Source organism: Callospermophilus lateralis, chromosome 10 (genome assembly GCF_048772815.1).
Source record: "Callospermophilus lateralis isolate mCalLat2 chromosome 10, mCalLat2.hap1, whole genome shotgun sequence".
In the NCBI taxonomy this organism is placed as follows: domain Eukaryota; kingdom Metazoa; phylum Chordata; class Mammalia; order Rodentia; family Sciuridae; genus Callospermophilus; species Callospermophilus lateralis.
The window spans coordinates 130,339,873-130,352,997 of record NC_135314.1 but is presented as its reverse complement, the minus strand read 5'-3'; the positions used below and the strand labels follow the sequence as shown (position 1 = coordinate 130,352,997).

General features: G+C 40.1%; 1 protein-coding gene across 1 annotated transcript in view; it reads left to right on the top strand.

The window, feature by feature from the left end:
* Positions 1-13,125, top strand: part of Dock3 (dedicator of cytokinesis 3) — a 589,707-nt gene that overhangs the window by 495,717 nt on the left and 80,865 nt on the right. The gene's annotated exons all lie outside the window — the stretch shown is intronic.

Below are 13,125 nucleotides of genomic sequence, written 5' to 3'. Positions count from 1 at the left end.
ACTGTCTTTACCAATCACAACCCTTCTCCCTTCCCCCAACTCCACCCTGTCCAATCAGTGAACCTCCCCTCCTCCATTCCCTGCACTAATGTGAGTCAGCATCTGAATATCAGAGAGAACATTTTTGGCCTTTGGTTTTGGGGATTGGCTTATTTCTTTTTTTTATTTATTTTTTATTTTTTTAAATCAATTTTTACTGTAGGTTGTTCAAAACATTACATAGTTCTTGATATATCATATTTCACACTTTGATTCAAGTGGGATATGAACTCCCATTTTTACCCCATATATAGATTGCAGAATCACATCAGTTGCACAACCATTGATTTACATATTGCCATTCTGGTGTCTGTTGTATTCTGCTGCCTTTCCTATCCTCTACTATCCCCCCTCCCCCCTCCCCTCCCCTCTTCTCTCTAAACCCCCTCTACTGTAATTCATTTCTCCCCCTTATATTTTTCCTCCTTTCCCCTCACTTCCTCTTGTATGTAATTTTGTATACCCCTGAGGGTCTCCTTCCATTTACATGCAATTTCCCTTCTCTCTCCCTTTCCCTCCCACCTCTCATCCCTGTTTAATGTTAATCTTCTTCTCATGCTCTTCGTCCCTACTCTGTTCTTAGTTACTCTCCTTATATCAAAGAAGACATTTGGCATTTGTTTTTAAGGGATTGGCTAGCTTCACTTAGCATAATCTGCTCTAATGTCATCCATTTCCCTCCAAATTCTATGATTTTGTCATTTCTTAATGCAGAGTAATACTCCATTGTGTATAAATGCCACATTTTTTTATCCATTCGTCTATTGAAGGGCATCTAGGTTGGTTCCACAGTCTTGCTATTGTGAATTGTGCTGCTATGGTTCCACAATCTTGCTATTGTGAATTGTGCTGCTATGAACATGGATGTAGCAGTGTCCCTATAGTGTGCTCTTTTTAGGTCTTTAGGGAATAGACCAAGTAGGGGAATAGCTGGATCAAATGGTGGTTCCATTCCGAGCTTTCCAAGAAATCTCCATACTGCTTTCCAAATTGGCCGCACCAATTTGCAGTCCCACCAGCAATGTACAAGAGTACCCTTTTCCCCACATCCTCGCCAGCACTTGTTGTTGTTTGACTTCCTAATGGCTGCCAATCTTACTGGAGTGAGATGGTATCTTAAGGTAGTTTTGATTTGCATTTCTCTGACTGCTAGAGATGGTGAGCATTTTTTCATATACTTGTTGATTGATTGTATGTCCTCCTCTGAGAAATTTCTGTTCAGGTCCTTGGCCCATTTGTTGATTGGGTTATTTGTTATCTTATTGTCTAATTTTTTTAGTTCTTTGTATATTCTGGATATTAGGGCTCTGTCTGAAGTTTGAGGAGTAAAGATTTGTTCCCAGGACGTAGGCTCCCTATTTACCTCTCTTATTGTTTCTTTTGCTGAGAAAAAACTTTTTAGTTTGAGTAAGTCCCATTTGTTGATTCTAGTTATTAACACTTGTGCTATGGGTGTTCTGTTGAGGAATTTGGAGCCCGACCCCACAGTATGTAGATCATAGCCAACTTTTTCTTCTATCAGACGCCATGTCTCTGATTTGATATCAAGTTCCTTGATCCACTTTGAGTTAACTTTTGTGCATGGCGAGAGAAAGGGATTCAGTTTCATTTTGTTGCATATGGATTTCCAGTTTTCCCAACACCATTTGTTGAAGATGCTATCCTTCTTCCATTGCATGCTTTTAGCCCCTTTATCGAATATAAGATAGTTGTAGTTTTGTGGATTGGTTTCTGTGTCCTCTATTCTGTACCATTGGTCCACCCGCCTGTTTTGGTACCAGTACCATGCTGTTTTTGTTGCTATTGCTCTGTAGTATAGTTTGAAGTCTGGTATAGCTATACCGCCTGATTCACACTTCCTGCTTAGCATTGTTTTTGCTATTCTGGGTCTTTTATTTTTCCATATGAATTTCATGATTGCTTTCTCTATTTCTACAAGAAATGCCGTTGGGATTTTGATTGGCATTGCTTTAAACCTATAGAGAACTTTTGGTAATATCGCCATTTTGATGATGTTAGTTCTACCTATCCATGAACAGGGTATATTTTTCCATCTTCTAAGATCTTCTTCTATTTCTCTCTTTAGGGTTCTGTAGTTTCATTGTATAAGTCTTTCACCTCTTTTGTTAGGTTGATTCCCAAGTATTTTATTTTTTTTTGAGGATATTGTGAATGGGGTGGTTGTCCTCATTTCCATTTCAGAGGATTTGTCGCTGATATACAGGAATGCCTTTGATTTATGCGTGTTGATTTTATATCCTGCCACTTTGCTGAATTCATTTATTAGCTCTAATAGTTTCTTTGTAGATTCTTTTGGGTCTGCTAGGTATAGAATCATGTCATCTGCAAATAGTGATAATTTGAGTTCTTCTTTTCCTATTTTTATGCCTTTAATTTCTTTCGTCTGTCTAATTGCTCTGGCCAGTGATTCGAGAACTATGTTGAACAGAAGTGGTGAGAGAGGGCATCCCTGTCTTGTTCCAGATTTTAGAGGGAATGCCTTCAGTTTTTCTCCATTCAGAATGATGCTAGCCTGAGGCTTAGCATAGATTGCTTTTACAATGTTGAGGTATGTTCCTGTTATCCCTAGTTTTTCTAGAGTTTTGAACATAAAGGGATGCTGTACTTTGTCGAATGCTTTTTCCGCATCTATCGAGATGACCATATGGTTCTTATTTTTAAGCCTGTTGATGTGGTGAATAACATTTATTGATTTCCGTATATTGAACCAACCTTGCATCCCAGGGATAAATCCTACCTGATCATGGTGCACAATTTTTTTGATATGTTTTTGTATCCGGTTCGCCAGAAGTTTATTGAGGATTTTTGCATCTAGGTTCATTAGAGATATTGGTCTGTAGTTTTCTTTCTTTGAAGTGTCTTTGTCTGGTTTAGGAATCAGGGTGATGTTGGCCTCATAGAATGAATTTGGAAGTTCTCCCTCTTTTTCTATTTCCTGAAATAGCTTGAAAAGTATTGGTATTAGTTCCTCTTTAAAGGTTTTGAAAAACTCTGCTGTATACCCATCCGGTCCTGGGCTTTTCTTAGTTGGTAGTCTTTTGATGGTATCTTCTATTTCCTCAATTGATATTGGTCTGTTTAGGTTGTCAATATCTTCCTGCCTCAATCTGGGCCAATCATATGACTTAAGAAATTTATCGATGCCTTCACTATCTTCTATTTTATTGGAGTATAAGGATTCAAAATAATTTCTGATTATCTTCTGTATTTCTGAAGTGTCTGTTGTGATATTGCCTTTTTCATCCCGTATGCTGGTAATTTGAGTTCTCTCTCTTCTTCTCTTTGTTAGCGTGGCTAAGGGTCTGTCGATTTTATTTATTTTTTCAAAGAACCAACTTTTAGTTTTGTCAATTTTTTCAATTGTTTCTTTCGTTTCGATTTCATTAATTTCAGCTCTGATTTTAATTATTTCTTGTCTTCTACTTCTTTTGCTGTTGTTTTGCTCTTCTTTTTCTAGGATTTTGAGTTGAAGTATTAGATCATTTATTTGTTGGTTTTTTCTTTTTTTAAGGAATGAACTCCAAGCAATAAATTTTCCTCTTAGAACTGCTTTCAATGTGTCCCATAGATTCCGATATGTTGTGTCTGTGTTTTCATTTATCTCTAAGAATTTTTTAATTTCCTCCTTGATGTCTTCTATAACCCATTGATCATTCAGTAACCTATTGTTCATTCTCCAAGTGATACATGATTTTTCCTTACTTCTTTTATCGTTAATTTTCAATTTCATTCCATTATGATCAGATAAGATGCATGGTATTATCTCTACTCCTTTATATTGTCTAAGAGTTGCCCTGTGACATAATATATGATCTATTTTTGAGAAGGATCCATGTGCTGCTGAGAAAAAAGTGTAACTGCTTGATGTTGGGTGGTATATTCTATATATGTCAATTAAGTCTAGGTTATTAATTGTGTTATTGAGCTCTATAGTTTCCTTATTCAACTTTTGTTTGGAAGATCTGTCCAGTGGTGAGAGAGGTGTGTTGAAGTCTCCCATGATTATTGTATGGTGGTCTATTAGACTCTTGAACTTGAGAAGATTTTGTTTGATGAACATAGCTGCACCATTGTTTGGGGCATATATATTTATGATTGTTATGTCTTGTTGGTGTATGGTTCCCTTGAGAAGTATGTAGTGTCCCTCTTCATCCCTTTTGATTAACTTTGGCTTGAAATCTATTTTATTTGATATGAGTATGGACACTCCTGCTTGTTTCCGAAGTCCATATGAGTGATATGATTTTTCCCAACCTTTCACCTTCAGTCTATGTATGTCTTTTCCTATCAAATGCGTCTCCTGAAGGCAGCATATTGTTGGGTCTTGTTTAGTGATCCATTCTGCTAGCCTGTGTCTCTTAATTGGTGAGTTTAAGCCATTAACATTCAGAGTTATTATTGAGATATGGGTTGTTCTTCCAGCCATATTTGTTTATTTATGTTACTAAACATGGTTTGTTTTCCTCTTTGATTATTCCCCCCCACCTTTACTGTACTACCTCCCGCTGTTGGTTTTCATTGATATTTTCCATTTCCTCTTCCTGTAATATTTTGCCTAGGATGTTTTGAAGAGATGGTTTTCTAGCTGCAAATTCTTTTAACTTTTGTTTATCATGGAAGGTTTTAATTTCATCTTCCATCCTGAAGCTTAATTTCGCGGGATACACAATTCTTGGTTGGAACCCATTTTCTTTCAGTGTTTGAAATATGTTATTCCAGGATCTTCTAGCTTTCAGAGTCTGTGTTGAAAGATCAGCTGTTATCCTGATTGGTTTACCCCTAAATGTAATCTGCTTCCTTTCTCTTGTAGCTTTTAAAATTCTCTCCTTATTCTGTATGTTGGGCATCTTCATTATAATGTGTCTAGGTGTGGATCTCTTATGATTTTGCACATTCGGCGTCCTGTAGGCTTCTAGGATTTGGGATTCTGTCTCATTCTTCAAGTCTGGGAAGTTTTCTCGTATTATTTCGATGAATAGATTGCTCATTCCTTTGGTTTGGACCTCTATACCTTCATGTATCCCAATGACTCTTAAGTTTGGTCTCTTTATGTTATCCCATATTTCTTGAATGTTCTGCTCATGGTTTCTTAACAGCTTTGCTGAGCTCTCTATGTTCTTCTCCAGTTGAAATACTTTGTCTTCATTGTCTGATGTTCTATCTTCTAAGTGTTCTACTCTGCTGGTAGTATTCTCAATTGAGTTTTTAAGTTGGTTTATTGTTTCCTGCATTTCCAGGATTTCTGTTTGTTTGTTTTTTATAACCTCTATCTCCCTGTATAATTGATCTTTTGCTTCTTGGATTTGTTTATGTAATTCATTGTCGAAGTGGTCGAAGTGGTCTTTCATTGTCTAATTTTGCTGTCTAATGTCTTCCTTGAGACTCCAGATCATCTGAAGCATGTATATCCTGAATTCTTTATCTGACATTCCATCTGCTGCAGATATTACCTCTTCTAAAGTTGAGTTGACCTGCATTGCTTGTGTTCCTTTCTTTCCTTGTCTTTTCATACTGATCGCGTTTCTTTCTGTTTGGTGAAACTGTTGTGTTATTGATTTTTCCCCCTATATATTTATATTGCTCTTGTATAGTTGCAAAGTCTCCCTCGCAGGCATTGGCGGTGGTTCTGCCCCTCCTCCAATTGGGGCAATGTGCGTACCACGCCGGCAGGCCGCTGGGCCTGTACTTTTGGTGGGCCTGTTCTTTCGGTGGTCACAGGTCCGCCTACCTTGCAGACGTGAGCAGCGGCTCTGTCCCTCCGCTGGCCGCTAGGCCTGTTCTGTCTGTCGGTTGCAGGTCTGTCTACCTAACAGGCGCTGGTGGCGGCTCTGCCCCTCCCCCAACTGGGGCGATGTGTCTGGCGGGCCACTGGGCCTGTTTTGTCAGTGGTCACGGTTCCGCCTACCTTGCAGGCGCGTGGGGCAGCTGTGCCCCTCCGCAGGTTGCTGGGCCTGACCTGCCGGTGGGTCACAGGTCTGCCTACCTTGCAGGCTCGGGGGGTGGCTCTGCTGCTCTGCGGATTGCTGTGCCTGTTCTGCTGGTGGGTCGCGGGTCCGCCTACCTTGCAGGCGCCCGGCGGCTCTGCCCCTCCCCCAACTGGGGCGATGTGTCTGTCGGGCCACTGGGCCTGTTTTGTCGGTGGTCACGGTTCCGCCTACCTTGCACGCGTGTGGAGCAGCTGTGCCCCTCCGAGAGTTTCTGGGCCTGACCTGCCGGTGGGTGGCACATGCACCTACCTTGCAGGGGCGGGGGTGGCTCTGCCGCTCCGCGGGTTGCTGGGCCTGATCTGCTGGTGAGTCGCAGGTCTGCCTACCATGCAGGCGCCCGGCGGCTCTGCCCCTCCCCCAACCGGGGCGGGGCGATGTGTCTGTCCGGCCGCTGGGCCTGTTCTGTCGGTGGTCACGGTTCTGCCTACCTAGCAGGCGCGTGGGGCAGCTGTGCCCCTCCGCAGGTTGTTGGGCCTGACCTGCTGGTGGGTCGCAAGTCTGCCTACCTTGCAGGCTCAGGGGGTGGCTCTGCCGCTCTGCGGATTGCTGTACCTGTTCTACTGGTGGGTTGCGTGTCCGCCTACCTTGCAGGCGCCCGGCGGCTCTGCCCCTCCCCCAACCGGGGCGGGGCGATGTGTCTGGCCGGCCGCTGGGCCTGTTCTGTTGGTGGTCACGGTTCTGCCTACCTAGCAGGCACGTGGGGCAGCTGTGCCCCTCCGCAGGTTGTTGGGCCTGACCTGCTGGTGGGTCGCAAGTCTGCCTACCTTGCAGGCTCGGGGGGTGGCTCTGCCGCTCTGTGGATTGCTGTGCCTGTTCTGCTGGTGGGTCGCGGGTCCACCTACCTTGCAGGCGCCCGGTGACTGCCCCTCCCCCAACCGGGGCGATGTGTCTGGCGGGCCACTGGGCCTGTTTTGTCAGTGGTCACGGTTCCGCCTACCTTGCACGTGCGTGGAGCAGCTGTGTCCCTCCGAGAGTTGCTGGGCCTGACCTGCCGGTAGGTGGCAGATGCACCTACCTTGCAGGCGCGGGGGTGGCTCTGCCGCTCCACGGGTTGCTGGGCCTGATCTGCTGGTGAGTCGCAGGTCTGCCTAACTTGCAGGCGCCCGGCGGCTCTGCCCCTCCCCCAACCGGGGCGGGGCGATGTGTCTGTCCGGCCGCTGGGCCTGTTCTGTTGGTGGTCACGGTTCTGCCTACCTAGCAGGCGCGTGGGGCAGCTGTGCCCCTCCGCAGGTTGTTGGGCCTGACCTGCCGGTGGGTTGCAGGTCTGCCTACCTTGCAGGCTCGGGGGGTGGCTCTGCCGCTCTGCGGATTGCTGTGCCTGTTCTGCTGGTGGGTCGCAGGTCTGCCTACCTTGCAGGCGCCCGGCGGCTCTGCCCCTCCCCCAACCGGGGTGATGTGTCTGTCGGGCCACTGGGCCTGTTTTGTCGGTGGTCACGGTTCCGCCTACCTTGCATGCGCATGGAGCAGCTGTGTCCCTCCGAGAGTTGCTGGGCCTGACCTGCTGCCGGTGGGTGGCAAGTGAGCCTACCTTGCAGGTGCGGGGGTGGCTCTGCCACTCCGCAGGTTTCTGGGTCGGATCTGCTGGTGAGTCGCAGGTCTGCCTACCTTGCAGGCTCCCGGCGGCTCTCCTGGGATTGGCTTATTTCACTTAGCATGATAGTCTCAAGTTCCATTTATTTACTGGAAAATGCCATAATTTCATTCTTCTTTATGACTAAGCAATACTCCATTGTGTATATGCCACATTTTCTTTATCTGTTCATCTGTTGAAGGGCACCTGAGTTGATTCCATAGCTTAGCTATTATGAATTGAGCTGCTATATTGATGTGGCCACATCAATGTAATATGCTGATTTGAATCCTCTGGGTATATGCCAAGGAGTGAGATAATTTGCTTCCATTCCAAGTTTTCTGAGGAATCTCTATACTGCTTTCTAGAGTGGTTTCACCAATTTACAGTCCCATCAGCAATCTATAAGTGTACCTTTCTCCCACATCTTCACCAACATTTATATTACTTGTATTCTCAATAATTGCCATTCTGACTGGAGTGAGATGAAATCTTATAGTAGTTTTGATTTGCATTTCTCTAATTGCTAGAGATATTGAACATTTATTCATATATTGGTTGATTGTATTTCTTCTTCTGTGAAGTGTCTGTTCAGTTCTTTAGCCCATTTATTGATTGTGTTATTTGTTTCTTTGATGTTACTTTTTTGAGTTCTTTATATTTTAATTGATTTTATTTTTTTAAATACACAACAGCAAATGCATTACAATTCTTATTACACATATAGAACACAATTTTTCATATCTTTGTTTATTAAGTATGTTCACGCCAATTCATGTCTTTATACACGTACTATATTTATTTTGCATTACAATTCTTATTACACATATATATCACAATTTTCATATCTCTGTTTGTATATAAAGTAGGTTGACACCCAATTTGTGTCTTCATACATGTACTTTGGATAATGATGTCCATCAAATTCCACCATCCTTGCTAATCCCCTGCCCCCTCCCTTTCCCTCCCTCCCCTCTTCCCTATCTAGAATTCATCTATTTCTCCCATGTTCCCCTCCCTACTCCACTGTGAGTCAGCCTCCTTATATCAGAGAAAACATTCAGCATTTGGTTTTTTGGGATTGGCCAACTTCACTTAGCATTATCTTCTCCAACGCCATCCATTTACCTGCAGATGCCATGATTTTAATCTCTTTTATTGCTGAGTAAAATTCCATTCTGTATATATGCCACTTTTTAAATCTATTCATCCACTGAAGGTTGGCTTCACAGTTTAGCTATTGTGAATTGTGCTGCTATAAACATTGATGTGGCTGTGTCCCTGTAGTATGCTGTTTTTAAGTCCTTTGGTTATAATCCAAGGAGAGGGATAGCTGGGTCAAATGGTGGTTCTGTTCCCAGCTTTCCAAGGAATCTCCATACTGCTTTCCAAATTGGCTGCACGAATTTGCAGTCCCACCAGCAATGTATGAGTGTACCTTTTTCCCCACATCCTCGCCAACATTTATTGTTGTTTGTCTTCATAATTGCTGCCACTCTGACTGGAGTGAGATGATATCTTAGAGTAGTTTTGATTTGCATTTCTGTGATTGCTAGAGATGTTGAGCATTTTTTGATATATTTGTTGATTGATTGTATATCCTCTTCTGAGAAGTGTCTGTTCAGGTCCTTGGCCCATTTGTTGATTGGGTTATTTGTTTGTTTTTTTTTTGTTGTTGTTGTTGCTTAGCTTTCTGAGTTCTTTATATACCCTAGAGATTAGTGCTGTATCTGATGTGTGAGGGGTAAAGATTTGCTCCCAGGATGTAGGCTCTCTGTTCACCTCACAGATTGTTTGTTTTGCTGAGAAAAAAACTTTAATTTGATTTCATGTCATTTGTTGATTCTTGGCTTTAATTCTTGCACCACAGGAGTCTTATTAAGGAAGTTGGGGCCTAATCCCACATGATGAAGATTAGGACTTCCTTTTTTTTGTAGACTCAGAGTCTCTGGTTTAATTCCTAGGTCCTTGATCCACTTTGAGTTAAGTTTTGTGCATGGTGAGAGATAGGGGTTTAATTTCATTTTGTTGCATATGGATTTTTAGTTTTCCTAGCAACATTTTTTGAAGAGGCTATCTTTTCTCCAATGCATGTTTTTGGCATCTTTGTCTAATATAAGATAATTGTAATTTTGTGGATTAGTCTCTGTGTCCTCTATTCTGTACCATTGGTCTACCAGCCTATTTTGGTGCCAGTACCATGCTGTTTTTGTTACTATTGCTCTGTAGTGTAGTTTAAGCTCTGGTATAGCGATGCCACCTGCTTTGCTCTTCCTGGTAAGGATTGATTTAGCTATTCTGGGTCTCTTATTTTTCCAAATGAATTTCATGATTGCTTTTTCTATTTCTATGAGGAATGTCATTGGGATTTTGATCGGAATTTTATTAAATCTGTATAGTGCTTTTGGTAGTATGGTCATTTTGATAATATTAATTCGGCCTATCCAAGAGCAAGGTAGATCTTTCAATCTTCTACAGAAATCAATAAATGTAATTCATTCCATCAATAGACTTAAAGATAAGAATCACATGATCAGCTCAACATCATAAAGGCTATGTACACTAAGCCTCAGGTCAACATTATTTTAAACGGAGAAAAACTGAAGGCATTCCTTCTAAAAACAGGAACAAGACAGGGATGCCCTCTTTCACCACTTCTATTCAACACTGTTCTTGAAACACTGCCCAGAGCAATTAGACAGACAAAAGAAATCAAAGGTATATGTATAGGAAAAGAAGAACTTAAATTAACACTATTTGCTGACCATATGATTCTATACCTAAAAAACCCAAAAAACTCCACCAGAAAACTTCTAGAACTAGTAAATGAATTCAGCAAAGTAGCAGGATATAAAATCAACACCCATAAATCAAAGGCATTTCTGTATATCAGTGACAAAGCCTCTGAGAAGGAAATGAGGAAAACTACCTCATTCACAATAAACTCAAAAAAATAAGATACTTGGGAATCAACTTAACAAAAGAAGTGAAAGATCTATACAATGAAAACTACAGAACCCTTGAGTTCTTTATATGTCCTGGAAATTAATGTTCTATTTGAGGTGAAGATGGCAAAGTTATTCTCCCATTTAGGAAGCTCTCTGTTTATATTCTCAATTGTTTCCTTTTCTGTGAACAAGCTTTTCAGTTTGAATCCATCCCAATTATTGATTCTTGATTTTACTTCTTGTGCTTGAGGAGTCTTGTTGAGGAATTTGGTTCCTAAACTGACATGATGGAGAATTAGGCCTACTTTTTCTTATAGTAGGTACAGGGTCTCTGATCTAATGCCTAGGTTGGTCCTTGATCCACTTTGAGTTGAGTTTGTACAAGGTGAGAGATAGGATTTCCACTTTTCCCAGCACCATTTGTTGAAGAGGCTATCTTTTCTCCAATGTATATTTATGGCAGCTTTGTCTAGTATGCAATAACAGATATTTATGTGGGTTTGTCTCTGTGTATTTGGTTCTGTACCATTGGTATTCATGTCTGTTTTGGTGTCAGTACCATGCTATTTTTGTTACTATAGCTCTATAGTATACTTTAATTTCTGATATTATTATGCCTCCTACTTCACTTTTCTCACTGAGGATTGCTTTGGCTATTCTGGGTCTCTTGTTTTTCCAAATGAATTTCATGACAGATTTTTCTGTTTCCATGAAGAATGTCATTGGAAACCTAACAGGAATTTCATTAAACATGTATAGTGCTTTTGGTAGTATGGCCATTTGACAATATTAATTCTGCATACTCAAGAACATGAGAGATCTTTCCATCTTCTAAGGTCTTTTTAATTTGTTTTCTTTAGAGTTCTGTAATTTTCATTGTAGAGGTTTTTCACCTCTTTTGTTAGATTGATTCCCAAACATTTTATTGTTTTTGAGGATATTGTTAATGGGGTAGTTTTCCTAATTTCTCTTTCAATTGATTCATCACTGATATATAGAAATGCATTTGGTTTATGGGTATTAATTTTATATTCTGCTATTTTACTGAATTCATTTATGAGTTCTAGAAGTTTTCTAGTAGAGTTTTTTGGGTCTTCTAAATATAGAATCATGTCATCAGCAAATAGGGATAGTTTGAGTTCTTCTTTTCCTATTTGTATCCTTTTTAATTATAATAATTTAATCTTCTAATTACTCTGGCTAGAGTTTTCAGGATCTAGCTGGAGTAATTAGAGTGTAGGTGGTAAAAGAGGGCATCCCTGTCTTGTTCCAGTTTTTAGAGGTTTCAGTTTTTCTCCTTTTAGGATGATGTTAGCTTTGGGTTTAGCATATATAGTTTTTACAATATTGAGGTATGTCCTACTATCCTTAGTTTTTCTAGTGTTTTGTGCATGAATGAATGCTATATTTTGTCAAATACTTTTTCTATTCTCTTTTTCTTTTTCATCTGTTGAGTTAATCATGTTATTGTTGTCTTTAAGTTTATTGATGTGATGAATTACATTTATTGATTTCCATATGTTGAACTAACCTTGCATACCTAGGATGAACCCCACTTGATCGTGGTGCAATACATTTTAAATATGTTTTTGTATTTGATTTCTCAGTTTTTTATAAAAATTTTTGCATGTATGTCCATGAAGGATATTGGTCTGAAGTTTTCTTTCCTTGATATGTCTTTGTCTGATTTTGGTATCAGGGTGATACTAGTTTCATAGAATGAATTTGGAAGAGTTCCCTCCTTTTCTAATGCATGTAATAATTTGAGGAGGATTGTTGTTAGTTATCCTTTGAATGTCTGGTAGAACTCAGCTGAGAATCTGTTTGCTCCTGGGCTTTTCTTTCTTGGTAGACTTTTGATGGTATCTTCTATTTCATTGCTTGAAATTTATCTGTTTGAATTTTCAATGTCCTCCTGATTCAATTTGAGTAGGTCATATATCTCTAGAAGTTTGTTGATGCCTTCAAGGTTTTCTGTTTTATTAGTGTATGAATTTTCAAAATAGTTTCTGATTATCATCTGTATTTCATATTGTCCATTATGATGTTTCCTTTCTCACCACAAATTTTAGTAATTTGAGTTTTCTCTCTTTCTCTTTATTAGCTTAGCTAAGCATTTATCAGTTTTATTTATTTTTTTCAAAGAACCTACTTTTTGTTTCATCGATTTTTGGATTGTTTCTTTTATTTTAATTTCATTTATTTCAGCTCTGATTTTAATTATTTTCTGTCTTCTACTTTTACTGTTGATTTGTTCTTTTTATAGGTCTTTGAGATGTAATGTTAGGTTATTTATTTGTTGACTTTCTATTCTTTGAATGAATGTAATGCTCTAATTTTTAATAAGCAAAAATAAAAAGAAGAAAAATTACAATGGTACAAAGGCAATAGTACATTGTTTAGTGCTTTAAAAAGAATGAGCAATCAAGCCATAAAGACATGTACAAAGTTAATTCATACTATAAATTGAAAGAAATCAATCTGATAAGTCTATATTGCAATACTGGATGATTATAATGATTTCAACTATATGATATTTTTTAAAAGGCAAAACTTCAGA